Source organism: Spea bombifrons, chromosome 10 (genome assembly GCF_027358695.1).
Source record: "Spea bombifrons isolate aSpeBom1 chromosome 10, aSpeBom1.2.pri, whole genome shotgun sequence".
Taxonomy (NCBI): domain Eukaryota; kingdom Metazoa; phylum Chordata; class Amphibia; order Anura; family Pelobatidae; genus Spea; species Spea bombifrons.
Window position 1 is genome coordinate 21,931,105 of NC_071096.1, and position 16,687 is coordinate 21,947,791.

The following is a 16,687-nucleotide window of genomic DNA, read 5'->3' on the forward strand; positions in this document are numbered from 1 at the left end:
CTTCCCAAGACCGCGGGGGAACCCCCCTTTGAAACCAAATCAAACAGGAACCACAACAGCACATCCAGCTGCTCCGCCGCAGTACTCACAGACCCAACGCAGGAAACCATCCTGTCCCAATCGTCCCAAACCTTACCATAAGCTGACTAAGTTACCGGCGCCAACGATGCCCTCACGCCTCCAGCAAGCAACTCGTCCCTAATTGCCACATCTCGTCCGGACAGACCAGACCCGAATCCTGAGCCCCGGGCGCCACCTCGCGGAACCGTTCCCACTGAAAACGAGACAGGGAATCCGCTATAACATTTAAGAAGCCCGGGACATGCTCAGCCCGAAACACCACATTAAGAGACATACAGAGCAGAACAAACCTCCGTAACAACCAAACCACCGCCATAGATGAAGCCGACAGCCAATTTACCGCATGGACCACTGCCATATTATCCGAGAAAAACACCACCTTCTTATCACGAAATGAATCGCCCCACAAAGACAAGGCAACCACCAAAGGAAAGAACTCCAAAAACGCTAAGTTGCGCATGAGCGGACTATCCCTCCAAGAATCCGGCCAACGTTCCGCACACCAATAGCCTCGGAAATACGCCCCGAAACCAACACTCCCCGAAGCGTCAGTATAAAGCTCTAACTCCTCGGCGGACACCGACTCCCTGCGAAAAAACACCGTACCATTGAAATGTTGCAAAAAACACCTCCCACACCTCTAAATCAGCTCTCATAGCCGCCGAAACCCGTACAAAATGATGCGCCAACTGGACGCCCGAAGTGGCCCTTGACAAACTCCGAATGAAAATCCTGCCCATAGGTATGGCCCTACACGCAAAATTTAAACAACCAATCAAGGATTGTAACTGCCGTAGGGTTACCTTCCGAACACCACGAAACATTCACCCGCAACCGAATCAATTTCCAGGACCAAAAAACTTAAACAGGTAGTGGGACCCTCAGTCTTGTCCGCAGCCAGCGGAACACCAAACGACCCGGTCACCCACTCCAACATCCGTAACAAGTAACCACACTCCCCAGAGCCGCACGGACCCACACAAAGAAAGTCATCCAGATAGTGAACCAAAAACCGACTCCCTGCCTCCATCCTGACCACCCATTCCATTAACGAACTGATCTTCTCAAAATAAGAACAAGAGATGGAGCAACCCATGGGGAGACACAAGTCGACAAAATACTGACCCTCAAAATAACAACCCGGGTGAATCGGTAACAAACGAAACGCAGATTCAATATCTGCCTTAGCCATAAGGGCGTTCGGGCCCGCCTTCCTAACCAACTCGACAGCCTGGTCAAATGATGCATAGGAAACGGAACACAGCACCTCATCAATGTCATCGTTCACCGACAAACCCTTCGGGTATGACAGGTGATGGATCAACCTGTACTTCCCAACTTCCTTCTTAGGTACCACCCCCAACGGTGACAAACGTAAATTATCCAGAGGGGGAGAAGAAAAAGGACCCGCCATCCTGCCCAAAGAGACCTCCTTTGCCAACTTGTCCCTCACCACCTCTGGAAACTCCAAAACCGACTTCAGATTCCGATTACAACTTCGAAACTGCCTAACAGAAAAAGGAATGTAAAACCCATAACGAAAACCTTCAGACAACAACTGTGGCACTTCACAATTACCGTAGCGGCTTAGCCAGGGTAGCATCGCGTTTAACCTCACCGGGGTTAGCCCCAGAGGAAGCGGCCCCGGACCCAGAAGGCGTAGTTCCCGGGACTCCTCCAGATTTTCCCTTCTTAAAACACTTCGCGAAACTATGGGCACCCCCACAACCGGAACATTCATGCTTGAACTTGCAAGCAGACCCCCACTTACAATGGCTGTCGTTGAACAGCCAGCAAAAACCTTTCCTGTTAACGGCCGACGAGGAACCGTGCCCGCCCGCGCCGGCCCCCGACTGAAAGGGCTGCGCCTTCTGCGCCATCATAAGCTTCATCCATAATGGCAGGTCCATCTGGTCCCACCGCATACCTGGATTAGCCGACAACCGCTGCCTAAACTGCTCGTCGTATTTCCACCACGCCAGACCCCCATACGCTTCCCAGATACCATCCAAGTAACAGAAAAGAGGGGAGCACAAATTAGGTGACTTCTCCCCAATAACACTAGCCAATATACAAAAAGCCCTCAACTAATTTCCAAACGACTTGGGAATCTTCCTGTAACGCTTTTCTTTTCCTCCTCCTCCTTCAAATCTATAAACTCCTCCAAAGGTAACAAAGAAAATATCTCCACAAAATCCCCTTTCCAAATCTTATCCTTAACATCCTGCTTAAGATGGACCTCAGGGGGCCAGCAAAAGAAACATAGGCATTCTGCCTAGACGAATCAGGAATCCCACCTGTCAACTCCGCCCACTCGACACTAACCGAAGAAGCCCCCGTTGCCAAAGCCTCACCACTATCCACACCCTCCACTGCTGGTACAACCACAGCACTGGCTGCTCCCAAACCGGAGCCAGCCGCAGACCACACCTGACCACAACCAGAACCCACCTGAGACCCCTTCTGCAGAGACCCCAACAAACCCTTCAAACCATCTAACAACTTTCGAGTTTCAACCATAGTTTTGGACTCACCACCGGAACCTCCGGCCGTAGCTCCAGGCCCCGAGGCTGCATCCTGGCCGCTGCCTTCACGAAAATCCCTTGGCAAGGCCGCAATCCTATCACTCCCAGCCGCCGCCGAAGGACGTCGCTGAGGACCCGGGCCATGACCTCCGTCTGCACTGGAAGACCTAGGAGGAGATAAAAGCCGAGGCACAGACAAAGATTCCCCACGAAATGACGAACTACTCCGAACAGGAATCCGAGACCGAAAGCCACTAACCTTCCCAACATCTCTCCCCGGGCTCCTACTGGGAGACCTAGACCTAATACAAGCCCTACTCAAACCTCTACCTAAGCCTCCAGACGAAGCCAGCGCCTCAATGTCATCACGCAGAAAAACAACATCCTGAGCCTGACTCTCACCTGCCTACCACTAGCCTCCTCAACAAGCAACCCAGCATCCTGCGTCATACGCTGCGCCCGGCCCAACGAAGTGGCCGTAAATCCGGAGACGGCACCACAGGACTGCCCGTGGCCCACCGCGTAACTACCATCACCTTCAGCCAGCTGCTCTGTCGCAGAAACGGCACCTTCCCCGCACCGAAGGCCCGAAGAAAACGCTCGGGGGCTGCCACTAACCCTCACCGCTGCAGAAGCCGCTCCCTCATCTTCCGACGAAAACGTCGGGGAATTCCCGCCACTGCGCACCTCAGGGGCAGACGCACCGCCAACCACTCTGCCACCTGTCTCGCCCCTCGCAGACCTGACAGCACCCCTTGACCTCCCGGGGCCCGCCGCACTCGATTCCTCGTACCTGCCGACGTAGCCGCGTCCAACACCAGCCATGTCGACCTCCATCCGCTGCTGTTCTGCCAGGGCCCGGTGCAAACCGCGGGGCGCCCGCGAAGTACCACTCCCACGAACACCAGCTCCGCTCCGGCCTCCAACACTCTCGTCTCTGTCTCCCGAGCGACTCCGGACCCGACGTCCTCCCGACGACAGCTCCGGGCTCAAACGTTCCGGAGGCCTTGTGCGCCGCACAGGCCGTCCCGAAGAAGGAACCGCCACGATGTCCAATACAGGTGCCAACTTCTCCCTCAGCCATCCGGTACCACGCTCCCTTGTAGCCATCCGAAGTTCCCGCTCCATCTGAAAAAGAAAGCAAAAGCCTCTCCAAACCAAATCGCTCAATACAGAACAACCAGGATTTAGAAAAGCAGTTAAGTGACCTTTTACAAAATGGTTGCCACTTATATACCTTGTTAATAACCCCACCCATAACAACTCTGAACCAATTAAATTAAATCACTCCTTTTGCACACCACCTAGCTCTGTCAAGGCCCACTCCGCCTAAGCTGCGCTGCTCCATGGGCTTCATTTTAGTACAGTAATATTTCTTATGTTGAAATATTTGTCCCTGCCTCTAGCTTAAGACTATGTCCTCTTGTTGTGGTAGTATTTTTTCTTTTAAATAAACTATCTTCCTTTATCATGTTGATTCCCTTTAAAATATGATAAAAAGAGGGGGGGGAGAACAACTTTGCACAAGGCCTAGTTTTGTCACTAATATATCAATGAAGATGAAGAATAAGAAAGATATAAGAATGATAAAATAAAAAGATAATACAAAATATTTTGTGTTGTTCACAAATTAGAAGTTTGGCTAGTAGGGTTAATGGGCATAACTGGGAACTCTCCTGGTTTCGCCTTGAGACTCAGAGAAAATCACAGCTTCTCCAGGTCACGTGAGCGGGGTCCTCCATACCCAATCCCTGCTTAAATGGGGGGTGTCCCACTGACGTCTGCAAGTAGTCTTGGACGCATCCAGCAAGGGAAGATGGATGTTAAATCAAAGGACTTTTCACCACTCACTGATGTCACATGCCCTTTTAGGAACTTGTTATAGTTGCGGCGGAAAACATAGACGTAACATGTTGTTTTCAAAAAGAAGTTTGCCACATATGTAAAAGTGGGATACGCAAACCCCAAATAAGAATGCAAGTACAATACCAACCTCAGCAATACCAACCTCAGTTAATACTCCACATGCTATTTCGAATAGTGAAATGACTACAGGTGTAGTCTGTGAGTCCTGCTTGGCTTTTTGCAGTTGCATTTAGCTTGGACACACAAGCGAATCCTGAGCTGGGGCGAATCTCCTAAGTGACATCTCTAAGTGAGGAGTTACAAGCAAAGAAGGAGTTAAAAAGCAAAAAGGAGGGTAAAGTATACATCCTTGTTATTCCATATATATTTATATATATTTTGCACCTTACTGTCTGTTTTTGCCAGTTATTTGAGCTATCCCCATTGCCAAGATGTCCTCCATGTTTGACAATGCGGTCAGGTGTACATCTTGCTCAATGTATGCAATCCTTGATCAGCGCTTCGAGGGTGCATATTGCTGTGCGAGATGTGTGCAGGTTGCTCATTTGGAAGCACAAATCCTGAGTCTAGAGGAGCAACTGGCAACACTGAGATCTATTGACAACTTGGAGAGGAGTCTGCTGCTCACTGAGCAAGCTCTCTCGCGGGTAGAGGTGGGGGAGCATAGCGGGATGGAGGTACAGGACAGTCAGGCAGCTAGCTGGGTTACAGTTAGAAGGCGGGGTAGGGGGAAAAGCGCCAGGGAGGCTAGTCCTGATCTAGCACACCCCAACAAGTTTGCCCGGTTGGCAGATGAGGGGGATGTTAGTTCAGAGTTAGCAGTACTGCAGCAAGTCACTGCCTCTGACCTCCAGAGCGGTGTCTGCTCCAGTAAGGAGGGAAGGACGAGCACAGGGCAGGCCAGACAGGTGCTGGTAGTGGGGGACTCTATTATTAGGGGGACAGACAGGGCGATCTGTCACAAAGACCGGGATCGCCGAACAGTGTGTTGTCTGCCTGGCGCTCGAGTTCGGCACATCGCGGATCGGGTTGACAGATTACTGGGAGGGGCTGGAGAAGACCCAGCTGTCATGGTGCACATTGGCACCAATGACAAAGTAAGAGGTAGGCGGAGTGTCCTTAAAAATGATTTCAGGGACTTAGGTAGCAAGCTCAAGGCGAGGACCTCCAAGGTAGTATTTTCTGAAATATTACCTGTACCACGTGCCACACCAGAGAGGCAGCGGGAGATTAGGGAGCTAAACAAGTGGCTCAGAAGCTGGTGTAGGAAGGAGGGGTTTGGGTTCATGGAGAACTGGGCCGACTTCTCTGTCGGATACAGGCTCTACGGTAGTGACGGGCTGCACCTCAATGGGGAGGGTGCAGCTGTGCTCGGGGAGAAGATGGCCAGAAGGGTGGAGGAGTGTTTAAACTAGGGAAAGGGGGTGAGGGAAACTACAATATAGAAGGGGAAGATAGTATAGCTAGAGAGCTGGGGCTTATAAATGTACCTGGGGGTGGAGCGGAGGGAGGGGTTAGAATAGTTAATAGGGATAGGCTTCGTAGGAGAAAAAACCATACACCTCTAAATTGTATGCTTACTAATGCCAGAAGTCTGACCAATAAAACTGGCGAACTGGAGTTAATAATGTCTGCAGAAAATTATGACATAGTGGGTATAACAGAGACATGGTTGGATGATAGCTATGATTGGGCGGTTAACATACAGGGTTATAGTCTATTCAGGAAGGATCGAAAAAAACAAAAAGGGGGAGGAGTTTGCCTTTATGTAAAGTCCAGCCTAAAGGCCACACTGCGGGAGAATATATGTGAGGGAAATGATGATGTGGAGTCATTATGGGTAGAAATATATGGAAAGAAAAATAATAAAATACTGATCGGGGTTTGCTATAAGCCACCAAATATAATTGAAGCAGCAGAAGATCAATTATTAAAGCAAATAAACAAGGCAGCAAATTACAATGAGGTGGTTATTATGGGGGTGTCAGGCTCATTATGTTGCAGCCCTTAACTGGATGTTGGAGTCCAGAGCGCAGGAGTGTAAGAACGCAGTGATTTAAATAAACTTCACAAAGGACACAAGCAGAGTGTTTGGTTATAGGTTATATTACAAAAGCAAAGCAAGGCATCTCACCAGAAGCAGCAGAGTAGGAGGCATATCATGCATACGAGGGTAGAAAAGTCCAGGCAAGTATTCAAAAGGGTCTGGGACAGGTAGCAAGCAAAAAAGGGGAAATCCAGTAGGCAGTCCAGGTGAAAGCGGCAGGCAGGCAGGCAGGCAGGCAGGCCCAACAGGCAGATCCAGCGTCTGGCATGAACTATAGCTTCAAAGAACTTAATGAACTCACAACACTGTTACAGGGAGGCAGGGATATAAAGCCTGTTCATTAGGTCAGGTGTGAGTCGTCTAGGCTTCAGGTGAGGGAGGCATGGTAATAGCAAAACCAAACAGCTGAACAGAAATACACAGCACATTAAATTATATACATAGCAAGATATGCATACATGGTGCAGGATGCCACAAAGAACAGCCAACAAGGCAAAGAACACAGGGGATGGAGTGAGAAGCTGAGATGTATAAGGGGAAGAGGGCAAAGGTACATAAAATACAGACAGAAATAAACAGGACAGCAAGCTGTGGAGAGGAGTTTAACTCCAGGCAGACCTCTTAAAGGGGCGGCCACGCCTGGCAGTTTCCAAGGCTGGGGCTGAACCCTGACAGTACCCCCTCCTCAAAGACGCCCTCTGGGCGTATACAGAATAACCTGGTGTGATATAATCCTCCAAGTCAGACTCACTACCAGTTAGGGAGTCCCATTCATCGTAGGAATCCACTGCATCAGTCTCTGGCACACCTGGAGGGTGCTCATCACCGTTAACAATAACCGCTATCCCCCCAGCAGTTCCCTCTTTTGCCTTGGGGAGGTCTACAGGTGTGGTATTCCTGGCACTCAGTGCCTTTTCAAATACCTCCAGATCGTGCTTACGCACTATGGTGCCATTGGAGGCATAAGTACAGTCAGGTGGTAAGGCTTCATTAGCACAACAAGAGGTATTGCTGGTACTTGCCACAGTAGTTCCAGTGAGGGTAGTAGACACAGGCTTCTCAGATGGGAGCAAAGAAGTTGCCTCTAGGACATGATGTGAAGAGGTGGCAGGGTGGACAAACACAGTCCCAATATTTAGAGCTTGAGGCCGAGGTGGACGTGTAGGGCAGTATGTGATAAAGTGCCCCTTCTTACCACAATAAAAGCATAAGCCATTATTCCGTCTTCTAGCCTTTTCTTCAAGGGACAGTGTAGTTCGGAGTACCCCAATTTCCATGGGCTCCTCAGTGTCCAAGGTAGGTGTGCCTATAGGATCATCTGGGATGATAGGAGTACTTGTAGGAACGTCTGTATCCATAGACACCTCATACGGGTCAATATAGCAGGGCAAACCTAGGTCACGCTTATGTCTTTTTGAGCGCTCATGATCAGCAATGTAGTCCTTGCGAATGCGCTGTTTGCAGGAGCGAGTAGAAGGACAAGGAACAGAGGGATGGTGGGAACCTGCTAACAGAGAGTCCATAGCCTTCAAAAAGGAGTCCCAGGTGTCCAAAACAGGGCTTTTGGTGGTTAGCAGTTTGTGTGCCCAGGTTTTCAGTTGTCCTGACAACAGGGTGATAGCAGTACGCACTTTAACAAAATCTGTAGCATATGTGCGTGGTTTTAAGGAGAAGAGTAACTCGCAATCCATCTTAAAGGTGCTGTATTTAGAGCGAGTGCCAGAGAATTTCTCAGGTAGAGCAACATCAGGTTCAGGATATACAGGTTCCTGTGTATGGTGTACTGTCTCTTTAAATAAAGCAAAGTCCCGCTGCAATTCATGAAGAGATTGGGATAGCTGCGACACCTGCAGGGTAAGGGTACTGAGCGTCTTACTTAACTCTGCGGACTCCATAATGGTGAGTTCATTCTGTCAGGCTCATTATGTTGCAGCCCTTAACTGGATGTTGGAGTCCAGAGCACAGGAGTGTAAGAACGCAGTGATTTAAATAAACTTCACAAAGGACACAAGCAGAGTGTTTGGTTATAGGTTATATTACAAAAGTAAAGCAAGGCATCTCACCAGAAGCAGCAGAGTAGGAGGCATATCATGCATACGAGGGTAGAAAAGTCCAGGCAAATATTCAAAAGGGTCTGGGACAGGTAGCAAGCAAAAAAGGGGAAATCCGGTAGGCAGGTAGGCAGGCAGGCAGGCAGGCAGGCAGGCAGGCAGGCAGGCAGGCAGGCAGGCAGGCAGATCCAGCGTCTGGCATGAACTATAGCTTCAAAGAACTTAATGAACTCACAACACTGTTACAGGGAGGCAGGGATATAAAGCCTGTTCATTAGGTCAGGCGTGAGTCGTCTAGGCTTCAGGTGAGGGAGGCATGGTAATAGCAAAACCAAACAGCTGAACAGAAATACACAGCACATTAAATTATATACATAGCAAGATATGCATACATGGTGCAGGATGCCACAAAGAACAGCCAACAAGGCAAAGAACACAGGGGATGGAGTGAGAAGCTGAGATGTATAAGGGGAAGAGGGCAAAGGTACATAAAATACAGACAGAAATAAACAGGACAGCAAGCTGTGGAGAGGAGTTTAACTCCAGGCAGACCTCTTAAAGGGGCGGCCACGCCTGGCAGTTTCCAAGGCTGGGGCTGAACCCTGACAGGGGGACTTTAACTATCCCGACATAAACTGGGAAACCGAGACCTGTGAATCTCATAAAGAAAACCGCTTTCTGACTATAAGTAAAGATAATTATCTGTCCCAAATGGTACAGGACCCAACCAGAGGGGGCGCTCTACTGGACTTAATATTAACCAACAGACCTGACAGAGTAACTAATGTGCAGGTCAGAGGGCACCTAGGAAATAGTGATCACAATATAATACATTATAACTTGTCGTTCAATAAGGGAACTCTTAGAGGAGCCACAAGAACTATGAACTTTAGGAAGGCAAAGTTTGATCAACTAAGAGAAGCCCTTAACACTGTAAATTGGGAAAATGTCCTCAAAAACAAAAGCACAGATACTAAATGGGAGATTTTTAACCCCTTAAGGACTGGGCTCATTTTTCGTTTTGTACCCTGTGGGACCGCAGCTGTTTTGACACTTTTGTGGTGCTTGTGTTCAGGTGTAATTTTCTCCTCACCCATTTAGTGTACCCACATAAGTTATATATTGTTTTTTTCAGGACAAGATGGGCTTTCTTCGGATACCATTATTTTGATCGTATCATCTTATTTACTATAAAAAAAATAAAAAAAACATGGTGAAAAATTGAAAAAAAACACATTTTATGACTTTTATTTGAAAAATCTTTCACTCACCTAAAAAAGCAAGTAAAAAAACTAGCTAAATAGATTCTACTACTTGTCCTGAGTTTAGAAATACCCAATGTTTTTATGTTTTTTTGCTGTTTTTTGTAAGTTATAGGGCAATAAGTACAAGCAGCGTTTTATGATTTCCAAATCTTTTTTAACAAATCTGGTCATTCTGCCTCCATCTCCTCTTTGGAAGATCTTTGAAGCCAGTTAACTCAATTTAACCCCCTCAAACCATATATTTTTGAAAACTAGACACCCCAGGGTATTCCAAATGCTGTTATTTTAACCCTTTCCATGCACCAATTATAGAACTACACTTTGTCAAACTTTGTAATAGTCATTTTTTTTATTTTTTTTTCACACAAATTGTACTTTAGTTATAGATATACAGGTTCTGGTATATGTCACTGTCAAACAACCCCCCAATATGTGTTCAGGAACATCTCCTGAGTACAGCGATACCCCACATGCATGGGTTTGTCAGATTGTTTGGCTGGTAAAAGGCTACTTTTGGGGCATGCGTAATCCAGGTGGTCATTTGGTCATTCTGCCTCCATCTCCTCTTTGGAATATCTTTGAAGCGGGTTAACTCAATTTAACCCATTCAAACCATATATTTTTGAAAACTAGACACCCCAGGGTATTCCAAATGCTGTTATTTTAACCCTTTCCATGCACCAATTATAGAACTACACTTTGTCAAACTTTGTAATAGTATTTTTTTTCCACACAAATTGTACTTTAGTTATAGATATACAGGTTCTGGTATATGCCACTGTCAAACAACACCCCAATGTGTGTTCAGGAACATCTCCTGAGTGCAGTGATACCCGACATGCATGGGTTTGTCGGGTTGTTTGAGATTTAAAATGCCACATTTGGGAAGTGCGCTTTTTTTCTCCATTTTGGTCAGTCTGTACCTATGCCCTATCTTTGAGCTTGGACACTCCAATTTACCCCATCAGCCATTTTTTTTATATATTAGACACCCCTTGGGTATTTGAAGTGCTTTTATTTTAACTCTTTGTTGAGATTTTTGAGAAATTTTAGCACTTGCTCAAAATAATAAACTTTATTTTTTTATTTTATTTTATTTTTTTAATACTTTTTTTATATTTTTTTTACACATTTTGCTGGTACTGGATGGTTCATCTAGTGACATTACTGCATAATTATTTTTAAATGTTAGCACATTTTTTTTTTAATTTTTTTTCCATTTTTTATTTATTTTTTATTTTTTTTTTGAATATTTTACTAATCACATAGTGATTAGAAAGCTGGGCTCCATTGACTTGCATGGTTGAATGCAGTACCTGTATTCAACCTGCAAGTGGAGCCAGAGTTCTCTAGAGGGTCTGGAGACCGTCTAGCTAACTCTATCATCTTTATTGTTTATTTTCCCGGGCCGCCGCCATCTTGCATGATGGCGAAGATCACCGGCAGCTGCGGCTGTGACCGCTCTCCGGAGCGGTCACAGCCCATCCAAAGGTAAGTGTTTGGTGTCGCTGGATGCCTCCTGATCGAGGCATTCCAGCGACACCATTTAAGTTTAGGAGGCGATCGTCGATCGCCTCCTAAACGCTTTTAAAACGGGCGTCCGCCGCCATACAATGTATGGCGGCTGCTGACGCCCTGCCCCCGATGCCGATCTCGGCATTACTGAATGCCTCGACATCGAGGCATTACAGTAACGCCGTTTAAGCGAAGAAAGTGATCGTTGATCACTTTCTAAGCTTATTTTATTTTATGACGGTTCAGGACCGTCAAAGGTCATTTAGCGACCTTCATGTCATGACGGTCCTGAACCGGCAAAGGTCGCGAAGGGGTTAAAAATATCTTAAATTCTCACTGTGAAAAGTACATACCATATGGGAATAAAAGTGTCAGGAGCAAGAGAAAACCAATGTGGATAAATAAAAATGTAAAGGTGGCAATAAATGGCAAAAAAAGGCATTTAAGCTACTAAAACAGGAAGGCAGTGAGGAAGCACTAAGAAGCTATCGGGAAAAAAATAAAATATGTAAAAATCAGATAAAAGCAGCAAAAGTGGCGACAGAAAGACTCATTGCCAAAGAGAGTAAAACAAACCCCAAAATGTTCTTTAACTATATAAATAGTAAAAAGGTTAAAAATGAAAGCGTCGGCCCCTTAAAAAGTAATGAGGGAGACGTTATAGACGGGGATCAGGAAAAAGCGAATCTATTAAATATATTCTTCTCTGCTGTATTCACAGAGGAAAATGAAATGCCAGGTAATATACAGCAGGATGAGATAAATGCCCCAGTACATGTCGCCTGTCTAACCCAGGAAGAAGTGCAGTGCCGCCTAACAAAAATCAAAATAGACAAATCACCAGGTCCAGATGGCATTCACCCCCGTGTTCTAAGGGAGTTAAGTAATGTAATAGACAGACCCCTATTTCTAATATTCAAGGACTCTATAGTGACCGGGTCTGTTCCCCAGGACTGGCGCATAGCAAATGTTGTGCCAATATTCAAAAAGGGGACAAAAAGTGACCCGGGGAATTATAGGCCTGTTAGTTTAACTTCTGTTGTGTGTAAACTGTTTGAGGGTTTCCTAAGAGATGCTATTTTGGAGAATCTCAATGAAAATAAATGTATGACTCCATATCAGCATGGGTTTACAAGGGATCGGTCCTGTCAAACTAACCTGATCAGCTTTTATGAGGAGGTGAGCTCAAGACTGGATCGGGGTGAATCGCTGGATGTCGTATATCTTGATTTTTCCAAAGCATTTGATACGGTGCCACATAAAAGGCTGGTACATAAAATGAGAATGCTTGGGCTGGGGGAGAATGTGTGTATGTGGGTAAGTAACTGGCTCAGTGATAGGAAACAGAGGGTGGTTATTAATGGTACATACTCTGAGTGGGTGACTGTTACTAGTGGTGTACCACAGGGGTCAGTTTTGGGTCCTATTCTTTTTAATATATTTATTAATGACCTTGTAGAGGGATTGTATAGTAAAGTATCAATTTTTGCAGACGATACTAAGCTCTGTAACGTGGTTAACACAATAGAGGACAGTGCACGATTACAAATGGATCTGCATAGGTTGGAGGCTTGGGCTGGGATGTGGCAGATGAGGTTCAACACAGATAAATGTAAGGTTATGCACATGGGGAAGAAAAATCCAGGCTGGGAATATGTATTAAATGGGAAAACACTGGGGACGACTGACATGGAAAAGGACTTAGGAGTCTTGGTTAACAGTAAATTTACCTGTAGCGACCAGTGTCGGGCAGCTGCTGCTAAGGCAAATAAAATCATGGGGTGCATCAAAAGGGGCATGGATGCCCACGACAAGGAAATAATTCTACCAGAGTAATAAAGGGAATGGAAGGACTACAGTACCCAGAAAGATTATCAGAATTAGGGTTATTTAGTTTGGAAAAAAGACGGCTTAGGGGGGACTTAATAACTATGTATAAATATATAAGGGGGCAGTACAGAGATCACTCCCAGGACCTATTTATACCCAGGACTGTATCTATAACAAGGGGACATCCTCTACGGCTGGAGGAAAGAAGGTTTCTACACCAGCACAGACGGGGTTCTTTACAGTAAGAGCGGTGAGACTATGGAACTCTCTGCCAGAGGAAGTGGTAATGGTAAACTCAATAAAAGAGTTTAAAAGGAGCCTGGATGTGTTTCTTGAAAGCAATAATATTACAAGTTATGGATAGTAGATTAATAGGGACAGAACGTTGATCCAGGGATTTATTCTGATTGCCATATTTGGAGTCGGGAAGGAATTTTCCCCCTGGTATGGGGCAATTGGCATCTGCTTCATAAGGGTTTTTTGCCTTCCTCTGGATCAACACGGTAGGGACACAATATGTATATAGGTTGAACTTGATGGACTTTGGTCTTTTTTCAACCTTATGAACTATGTTACTATGTTACTCGAACAACTATGTGAACAAAGTGGAAAATTCGCCATCAGGACTGAAGATTTACACTGCAATTGTACTCCAAGATGTTCCTTGCAAAATGGAAGTAGATTCCGGCTGCGCATATTCTTTGATTTCAGAAGAGACATTTACCTTGTTATGGCCTCATAATGACCCTTCTATAGTACCTTGTGATATTTGTAACGGGTTCATCAAGAGAGCTGTAGTAACTCCCAGAGATCACCCATATGTATCCTCCTGTTGTAAATATGAACATATATATATATATATATATATATAAGATGTATATAAGTATAATAATCAGAGAATGAAAATGATCTGACCTGCAGCTACAGTGAGTAGGAAAGAAGGGGGATGTCCGAGGGCTTATATGTCTCTGGTTCTTGTTTTTCAAGTTTAGGTTAACTCTTTCTTTGCTGCTAATGGCAAGAGTAAAGGAAGATATGCAAATAGGAAGCCTCCTGTCTTGCCCTAAAATTACAAGTAGCGTTTGAAAATCATTTTTTCCCAAATCTGGTCATTCTGCCTCATGTGGTATTGGTTTTTGAAGCCAACCAATGCAATTTACCAAATCAAAAATTATATGTTTTTGAAAACTAGACACCACAATGTATTTTAACCCTTTCCATGCACTAATTCTACCACCAGCCTTTGTCAAACTTTATGGTAGTTATTTTTTTTTCACATACGTTGTATTTCAGGAATGAAATTACTGCTCCTGGTATATGTCTCTGTCAAACAACACCAATATGTGTTCAGCAACACATGCATGTTTTTGTTGGGTTGTTCAAGGACTAAAAGGCCACATTTGGGAGGTGTGCATGTTTCCAATTGGAATTTTCACGTTAAAAATTCTGCCCACATATCCTATTTGGCATATCTTTGAACCCGGCCAATTCAATTTACCCCATCAAATATTTTTATAAAATACACACCCCTGGGAATTTCAAATGCTGGCCTTTGTTACAGTTTGTCGAAGGGGGAGAGGGGGTAGATGGTGAAAATGGAGGAGAGAGAGGGGATAGATAGTGAAAGGGAGGAGAGGACAGATAGTGAGAAAAGAGGGAGTAAGAATATTAAAATAAAGAGTGAGAATGAGTGAGAGTGAATGAATGTGTGGATGAATTGTGTGAATGAGTAAGAAGATGAAAGAATGATTAATTGATTTGTGAAAAGGCAAAGATGGCACAAGAAGGGTGTTTATGGGACAAAGATGGCACAGGCCAGGCTGTTTGGTGACAAAGTTGACTCAGGCAGTGCTGTTTGGGAACAAAGATGGCAAATCCTATGTGTGTTATCTGGGTGCTGTCAGGTTCTATGTGGGCAGTGTGGATGCCAGGGCAGGCTTTGGAGTGTGCAATCTGTGATCTATGCCTGTAATTTAGGGGGTTTTATCTATACCTTGTTATGCAAGGCCCGGGGTAGCACAAGTTGCTGAACCCACGTTGCAGAGACAGAGTAGCCACAAGGCAGACAAAATACTTATAGAGAAATCCAAAACAGCAGGGAAAGTCCAAGGTCGGGGCAGATGCCACAGATGCAAAACGAGGTATTATCCGAGGTCGGGCAGGCAGCATAGGATCAAGGTCAAAAGCTAGCCAAGGTTCGGTACACGATAGACACAGGTAAAATAGAATCGTAAACAAACGAACTCAGAGCAAATCACTATGTGACTCTTTGAACGGGCACTAAACCGTGGTAAGTGTGAATGGAACCGGGACACACAAAGAGGAGCATGGACAGCGCGAGCAGGGAGCCAGGATTGTTCCTCAGGACCATACCCCCTCCAGTCAATCAAATACTGGAGGGAGCCACGGTGCCAGAGGGAATCGAGGATACGGCAAACTATGTATTCCTCACGACCGCAGACAAGCACCGGAGCAGGAGGACAGAGGGGCACGGAGAAACAGTTGGACACGCAGGGTTTCAGGAGACATACGTGGAACGTGTTGGGGATTCGCATGGAAGAGGGAAGGGCGAGGGACAGGGCAACATCGTTGACCTTCTTCAGGATATGGAAGGGACGGATAAAACAAGGACCTAAAGACCGAGACGGCTGACAAAGTGAAATATTCCGTGTCGACAACCAAACCTAATCGCCAACCTAGTACACATGCGGAACTGACCAGGTTTTGTCTGCGGCGGCTTTGCTGCGAGTTTGAACCTTAGACAGGCAGGCTCTCAGAGACCTCCAATGCGCACATAGGCTTGAGACCTGTTCCTCCACTGCCGGTATCCTGACACTACGGGACGAGGGATCCCCAGTTTGTGGCAGAGGGTTCTCCAGTATTTGAATATAAACTGGGGTTCTCTGTTGGAAACCATGTGGAGAGGTAGTCCATGGAGGCGGACTACGTCTCTAATGAAGATATCCGCCAATTGGGATGCAGTAGGAAGACGGGGTAGTGCGATGAAATGGGCTTGTTTTGAGAACCTGTCAAGTAGGGCTGCAACAACTAATCGATAAAATCGATAATAATCGATAATGAAAATCGTTGCCAACGAATTTCATTATCGATTAGTTGAATCGATTTTTACATGGCTGTGACACTCATCTAACTGTATAAAATTAATATTTGGGGGGGGCATGGCCTGGCGACGGAGCTCGATGGACGTGTGAGTGAAGAGCTCTGCCACCACACAAGCAAATAAGCGGCTATACCGATTGATTTACCGCATATTTTTACTGATACGTACGTATTCTGACCCTCTATCACGGCGGTGATGTCGACGAAGCAGTCTAAAAAGACCCCACACAAGCTTCCTCATTATTTTTCCAAGCGTGCCCGGCCAGGCAGTGGGCCTCAAGATGGCGGCGACTTACCTTTCCCGCTCTCACAACCAGACACAGATGGGGAAGATCAAGACATAGACCCAACGACACCGGTAACATCAGAGATTCTACGCAATATGCT